Genomic DNA, 8360 nt, shown 5'->3' with positions numbered 1-8360 from the left:
CAGGAAATAAGTAGAAAAATCAGGTTTTAATGCCCCATTCTTCTGATTTCAAAACTACTGCATCTCACTGCCTTTATTTAAGGTTATAGGATGAGTCAGTAGAAGGAGAGGGATTTGAATCCAGATTTTCTGACTCCCAGTCCAGTGAACATGGACATGGAAAAAGGGTTGTGAAACTCAGAGACCATGGGTATTTAATGTGACTCAGGAACATATGCTTTAGTAGGCAGTTCAAAGTTCTTACTGAAGGGTAATAACATTAATTATACTCACAGACATGTTCTTAAATGAGTATTTACCCACAGCACTCAAACTGTTAACACAATGCAAGAGAAACACTTAGGAAGAAAGTGCTAGGAGGAACAAGGCAGCTGAGAGCCCATAAATCCATCCAGTCTAGAAAGTGTGGAGTCTGCATTTTATCCTAATTGGTATCTTCTCAGACGTGGGCATGTTGGAAGTGTTTAAACCTTTGCAGGGAATGGTTACTCAGGCAAGATAGTGGGGGATTGAGGCAATGGGTAGGCTATCTAGGGCAGGTTTCAGGCTATGAGGGGAAAATTTGGTATAGTGCTGATTGCCTGACTATCAGACAACCCTAGGGAATCAGCTCCAGGTCTGAGAGGAACACAGGAGAGTTCCCATCCTCAGAGAGCTTCTGCTCTGCGGGCAAAATCACTGCCTTCAGTGAAGTCTTGGAATGGAAGTGGAATGGGTGAGCTTTTGCCCTCAGGGAGCCCCTGTTTGAGTGGGTGAAGAGGCTGGGGAAGATTTACCTCCTTTCTTCAGGGAACTACAGATCTCAGATCTGAAGGACAGGCAGAACTCTGACCCTTAAGGGCCACTCAAAGTACCTTCTTTTCTAAAGCTATCTGATTCAGTAAGATACAGCAACCAATATTGTATAGGATGGTTGAACAAATACATATCTACATCACACCAACAACATATAGTTGTCTAATCTGGAGGCTAAAAGATAGAAAAGATTTTGCTCATAGCTTACTTCTAGATTGTCAAGGAAATTTAGTGGAAATAATCTTAGATTGGGGGCAAAAAGATACAGGCTTAAATTCTTACTTGTCACTTTGTGTCATCACACAAGTCATTTCATTGCTTTGGACTTCAGTAGACAAAATAATCTTTAAGAGCTCACCTAGGTCTAATATTCATTCTAAATGAATAGATCAAAGTTTACATTCTAGCTACGATGATAATTATCTACAAAACATAGGAAAAGTCTATTATCTGTCTTTCTGCTACTCTTCCCCTGTCCTACTAGAAATCCAGACTGTTGTGATTCAAAATTCCTTCCCCTTCCTTCCTCCTCCTTTTTTTCTTTTACATTTTTTCCCCTTTTTTATCCCCTCCTTTTTTCTTATGTGAGAGGTACTATTCTGATTATGAACTTTACCAAAACAAAACAAAACAAACAAACAAAAAAAAAAAACAATCCCTACTCTCAGAGAGTTTACATTTTAATGAGGAGACAGCATCTGGATAACTACATATATATATATACATATATAACATACAATATAAATGGAAGTTAATTTCAAAGGAAAGTCACTGTCTTGAGGGAGGAGCAGATAGCGAGACAAGGAAAGGCCTCTTTCAGAAAATATTTTTTAACTGGATATTGAAAGAAGCTAAGAAAGCATGGAGGTTGAAATGAGAAATGAGAACATTCTGGCTCCAGAGGACAGACAATTAAAAGGAATGGAGTTCAGAGATGGATGAGTGAGATAGCAAGGCCACAGGGTCATTGGATCATGGATTTTGCAGATTGTAATAACATGAAAGAAGACTAGAAAGGTAGAAAGGGGTCCAGCCTGTGAAAGTTTGTATAGCCAAATAGCATTTTTGTATTTCAACTATAAAGTCACTGGAGTTTATTGAGTAAGGGGATGACCAAGGTGTCTGAATTTGGAGAGTGTCACTGGAAAGTCTTTAAGGGGTTCAGTTTCATCTCACCCATTTTCAGCTGTAGGTTTAGAATTTATTTTCACAATATTCCCATCCCTCTTTCTGAGATAGTTTCTATCAACTGTTCCTTGTGTATGAGAATGCAGACAGCAAGTTTATCTATTCTGCTCTTTGATATGCAAATTCCTTGACCAGGAACAGCTCTTCATCATACCCATATTACTCAGTTTTGGGCTTCCACTCTCTAACTTGGGGATATAAGCTTATTAAGTCATCTAAATCTCCTGATTACTGTCCTTGTTATGCACCTGGTATTTCCTCTCTCTCTTTCCAAAATGATGCCCAATTGCTTCTCTTTGGGGATTCAGATGTACAAAGACTCTGTTTAGGTTAATAAAAACTTCTGGATTCTCTTTAATTCAATTGTCTTGGTAAATAATGAGTTCTCCGTCACTAGAGATATTTAAACACGGACAGATAATCACTAGCTAGACTAGATGTTCTCTGAAATTCTTTCCAGCTTTGGGATTCTATGATTATTGTTGCTATTGTCATCCAATTGTTTCAACCGTGTCTGATTCTTCATTACCCCATTTTGGGAGTTTTCTTGCAAAGATACTAATGTAGTTTGCTTTTTCTTTCTCCAGTTCATTCTACAGATGAGGAAACTGAGGCAAACAAAGGAAAGGGATTTGTCTAGGGTCACACAGTAAGAAGTGTCTGAAGCTGAATTTGAACTCATGAAGATGAGTCTTCTTGATTCCAGTGCCAGTGTTCCATCTACTGTATGACCTAGCTGCCCTCCATGATGACCAAATATCTATTATTCAGCAGAGTATAGTGGAAAAAATACTGAATTTAGAATTAAAGGACTTGACTTCAAATCCCAACTCTGCTATTTACTTATCTATAGGTCCATGAACAAGGTATTATTATTACCCCTCTCAGAACCCAGTTTCCCCCTCATCAAATGAGAGAGTTACATTAACTGACCTCTAAAATTTCTTTCCAGTTCTAAATTTGTGATCCTGAGTACCTCTCCTCCAACATGATATCTCCCATGTATATGTCAAATTCATGTATCTTTTCTTGGAAGATTTAACAAAAGAGTCAGCTCTGCCATATGACTATTTATTTGTTAATATCAAGCATAGTATTAAATCAAGTCCTGGAGCCACCAAATCCTTTTGCTATCATGGAAGATGATCAATTCAGTGATTCTTGGAATTCTTGCAAGTTGGTAAGATACTCCAAATACTTCTACCTGTAAGTGACTTTGTGATGATGGCATCAAAACTCAGAAGATGACTTAAGTCCTTTATAAGCAGTCAGAAGAATTTGATCTAACACACACACACACACACACACACACACACACACACACACACACACAAAACCAATGTGAAAGAAAAAAATGCCTATTTTCCAGATAATCATGTACAACAAGTTAGATAGACTATAGGCTTGGCTAATTAGTTCATATATCTTGAACTAATCTAGCTATGAATATAGAGATGAGCCTAGAATTGGACAGGTGGAAAACATATTTTATTGCTTTGGGGTAATATGCAGTTCTTTTAATTAACCCAAGCATCCTTAAAATAAATATCTATGTTTCTTAACACTTTTCACATGTGGCTATATAGAATGAAATATAATTTCCAAAAAAATAAAGTACAAAAGGCACTAAAGAAGCAGGTAAAAGCAGATGACAGTGCATCAGCAATAAATAATTTTCCAGGAGACAAACTACAACGGATGCTTTCAGGTATATATACAACAACAACAACAACACAAAATGATGGGCTGACTACATATAAAATCAGGGGAAGCCTAAGGAAAGTCCCAATGAATCATGGTATCTACACAAGGCCAAGAGATCTATAGGAATATTATTATAAGACAATGTATGGATCATTAGACTTAATTTTTGTATTCATTTGTTTTGTTGGTCTACTTTTTTTCTTCTCTTGTTCATTCTTTGTAACAAGGGATGACTCTCTTAATGAGGAAAGAGTATTTTTAGAAATGGTGATGTAGAAACAAAAGTTATCAATAATTGTCTTGATAAAACCAAAAAGATTTATAACCATCCCAATATTTATTCTTCTTATGAATGATTTACAGGAAGCATAGAAAAGAGATATAGAGAACTAGAAAAAATGGATGGATTTCCACTGGAAAAAATATATAGTTAATCCCTTCCACAACTTGACTTTCCCCATTGAGGTTTAGATATATTGTGGATTGGCATAAGGAATTAAATGGTAATTTGGGGGATTTTTATAGAAGCTGCAGACAACATGCAAAAGCCAGCAGAACACACACAAAAAAGTTTAGAAAGTTATAAATACATAAATTATATGGTTAGTGTTATATAATATCAATATATTTTATCATTTAATATCATAATAATTCCATTTTTTCTCTAGTATGAAAGGATAAACAAAACAAAAAAAAGTTTACATGGATTTTCCAGATGGCGAGGTGCCGTGCTTCTAACACCCATAAGGTGGAAGGGGATAACTGTACTCCCATCAATGATACTACTGATTATCAAAGTGTGTTTAAAGTCTTGTTTGGGGTTTTGGGGAAGCAGGAGAAAGAGGAGATTAAAATTTAGCTAAAAGTTCATACCTGGATGAACCTGGAGAAGCCACTTAATTTCCTCATTTGTAAAATGATGGCCTTGGATTCAGTGATCTCTAAGGTTCTGTTCAGTTATAAGTTTAGGATATTATATTCCAATTGTTTGGTCTTTGTCTTCACAACAAAGTAAAGGGCTATGATATACGTGCAGATAATTAATATAAAGTGGTACCCAGGAATTGAGATAAAAGAGTTTTGTTAGATCTGAGGAAAAGCAGCCTTACTGACTGGGAGACTCCAGGAAGATGTCTTGAAAGAAGTGCTATTAGATTTTCTTAGATTTTCCACTGGATTTTCCTTTAAGGGAGTCTCTTAGTATTCTTCTCACATAAAAATTGATCTATTTTTTTTTGCTGATCATGTTCACATTCCCAGTTTGTACCTTGTCTCAGAGAAAATGTCTCATGTAGAGGGTCTATAGAGGTCAAATTTGACTTGGTTCTGAATCCCTCTGATCCTTTCTTTGTTCCTCTCCTCCATTCTGTTAGAAATGGCTTTCCTTTCCCTTCCCATAAAATTTAGAGTCACACATCCTAGAGTTAACAGGGACATCAACTGATCTTTTCATATGTATGTGATGCTGATCTGGGTCTTGGTACATGGATAGGATTTCAAAGTTCCAGGGGATGGGAGTTACCAAGGGAAAAAGATTCAGAAGTTGAAACATGAAGGTATTGTTATGCAATGAAGAAAATATGTAAAAAAGTATACTGGGAGATCAGACTGCAAAAGCAGTTTATAGTTAGAATGTGGAGAACCTTGAATACCAGATTCTGAAATTAAGCCTTTTATGCTATACGTAATAGGAAACCATTTAAGGTTCTGGAACATGATTATGATATGAACACGCCCATTAGTAAGATTTTAAAATGTTATGGCAAGGTAGAAAGAGCATATAATTCAGAGTAAAAATATTTAGCATTAAATCCTAATTCTGTTATTTACCACCTGTGTGATTTTTAGATTAGTCACTTTCTTTCTTTGGGATGCAATGTCCCTAGCTACAGGCAGCTATTTGGAATAATGAATAGAGCATTGGGCTGGGGATCAGGAAGCCTCATTTAATTGAATTCAAATTCCGCCTCATTCATTTAACTAGCTGTGTGACCCTAGAGAAGTTACTCCAGTATGTTTGCCAAGAAAACTCCAAAATAGGGTCACAAAGAGTCAAACATGACTGAACAACAATAAAACATTTATGTAGTGCTTTTAAGAACTGCAAATCACTTTACATATGCTATCTCATTTGCTCATCACAATATCCCTGGAAGATTTGGACATAACTTAAAATCACTAAATAACAACAAAAATACCCCTACCTATAAAGTGAGGGGATTGTATAATCTTTTAGTTGCCTTAGAAATCTGTGATTAATTAATATGGACCAGAAATAGATTTGGGAGGGAAAATGTAGGCTCTGTTATAAGGTGTCAGTATAGGGTAGTCTAAAAGTCTTAAGTCAGTTTTAATAGAAAATACTTCATATGGCCAGTATAATGAAATAGAATAGAATAGAATATGATCTTATGAAGAATACATTATAATTTAAAATTTCCTAAAAATGGAATGTGTTACCTTCCAGCCGAGATTTTCATTTCTGAAGATGTCTTCTGCTATATAAGCAGACACTGGTCAGAGATGCCACAAATCATATTCCTGTTCATGTAAGGGTTGTATTAGATATATTCTGAACTATATTTTTGCTTTAAAGCTTATGTGTCGTAGTTGGGGACAAGAAAGACTAATAGGTAATAGAACACTTTGCAACAGGTCAGAGAGACTTGAGTTCAAATCCAGCTGTTATAAGATATACCCTGTCTAAATTATTCAATTTCAAGCCACCTGAGGGGAAATATGGCAGGCATCTTTACCAACATCCCACTAACTGCCATTGCCAGGCCAGGCAAACCAGCTTCTCCCTGAGGGAGGGACAGGGAGTAGAATGGGGTGGACAAGTCAAACTAACACCACCCCCTTGACCACCATCTCCCCTTAGACTTAGATAAATACATCTTAGTACTCATGAACCCAAATGGTTAAAAGAGACACAAAAAGCCAATGAGGAAAAGAATCTTTTAAAAGCAGGATCGGCCAAATGGGAAAAAAGAGAAAAATTCACTGGAAAAAACTCCTTAAAAATAGAATTGGACAAATAGAAAAAAAAAAGATTTCAAAAGCTCACTGAAGAAGACAATTTTTTACAATTTATAATTGAGCAAATGGAAGCTAATGATATTATGAGAAATCCAGAAACTATCAAACTAAACCAAAAGAATGAAAAACAATAGAAGACAATACAAAATCTCTCAATGGAAAAAAAATACAAAAAAAAATTTACCTGGAAAATAGATCCAGGAGAGGTAATCTAAAAATTACTGCACTGTCTGATGACCATCATAAAAAGAAAAGAGCCTAGACATTATCTTCCAAGAAGTTAACAAGGAAAACTGCTCTTATATTCTAGAACCAGAGGATAAAAAAGAAATTGAAAGATTCACCAATCACCTTTCAAAACAGATTCCAAATTGAAAACTCCCAGGAATATTACAGCAAAATTTCTGAGTTCTAAAGTCAAAGAGAAAATACTGTAAACATTCAGAAAGAAATAATTCAAGTATTGTGGAGTCACAGTCAGGATAGCACAAAATTTAGCAGGAAGCTGGTTTTTCTTTTTTCTTTTCTTTGGGTGGGAGGAGGGTTATAATAATAATTTTTAAAATTAATTTTCAAAAATATGTGAAGATGATTTTCAAAATTCACCCTTGCAAAACCTTGAATTACACATTTTTCTCCCTTCCTTCCCTCCTAATATAGGTTAACCATGTGCAATTCTTCTAAACATATTTCCACACATCAAGTTGCACAAGAAAAATCAGATCAAAAGTAGAGACAACAAAAAGCTAGAAATACTATGCTATAATTCACATTCAAGTCTTCATAGTCCTCTCTCTGGATGCAAATAGCTCTTTTACAAGTTCATTGGAATTGCCTGGAATCAGTTCATTGTTGAAAAGAATCAAGTTCATCACAGTTGATCATCATATAATCTTTTTGTTGCTACATACAATGTTCTCTTGGTTCTGCTCACTTCATTTACTATCAGTTTATGTAAGTCTTTCTAGGCTTTTCTGAAATGAACCTGTTCACCATTTCTTATAGAAAAATAATATTCCATTACATCCATATTCTATGAAGTATTCAGCCATTCTCCAACTAATGGGCATCCACTCATTTTCCAGGTTTTTGCCAGTATAAAAAGGGTTGTTACAAATTTATTATTATTATCTCTTTGGAATACAGAACCAATAGAAACACTGCTGGATCAAAGGAGATGCATGATTTGATAGCCCCTTAGACATAGTTCCAAATTAGTAAAAAATGTTGAGACCTTGAAACAGTAGGGTGAGAAAGGTGGTCATAGGAACTGAGAGGAATTAATTATGAATTAATAATATATTATTAATGAATTAATAATAAGTCAGACTTGGTCACATGAAGAGATGTGTGGGATGAAAAAGGAAAAGTAAAAATTAAAAATTGTGAAGTTGTGAACTAATTCAGTCATTCTGTAGAACAGTTTGGAAATATGCCTAAAAGGACATAAAACCATGCATACAAGCAATAACACTACTAGTAGGTTTAGTTGGTTTTATCCAAAAAGATAAAAAACAAAAAGGAAAAAAAGATTTACTTGTACAAAAAATATTTATAGCAGCTTTCTCCCTCTGGCAAAAAATTGGAAATATGGTGAATGTCCATCACTTTGGAAATGTCTGAACAAATTGTGG

The sequence above is a fragment of the Sminthopsis crassicaudata genome, chromosome 1, assembly GCF_048593235.1.
Source record: "Sminthopsis crassicaudata isolate SCR6 chromosome 1, ASM4859323v1, whole genome shotgun sequence".
In the NCBI taxonomy this organism is placed as follows: domain Eukaryota; kingdom Metazoa; phylum Chordata; class Mammalia; order Dasyuromorphia; family Dasyuridae; genus Sminthopsis; species Sminthopsis crassicaudata.
Note: the sequence above shows the minus strand (reverse complement) of the source record.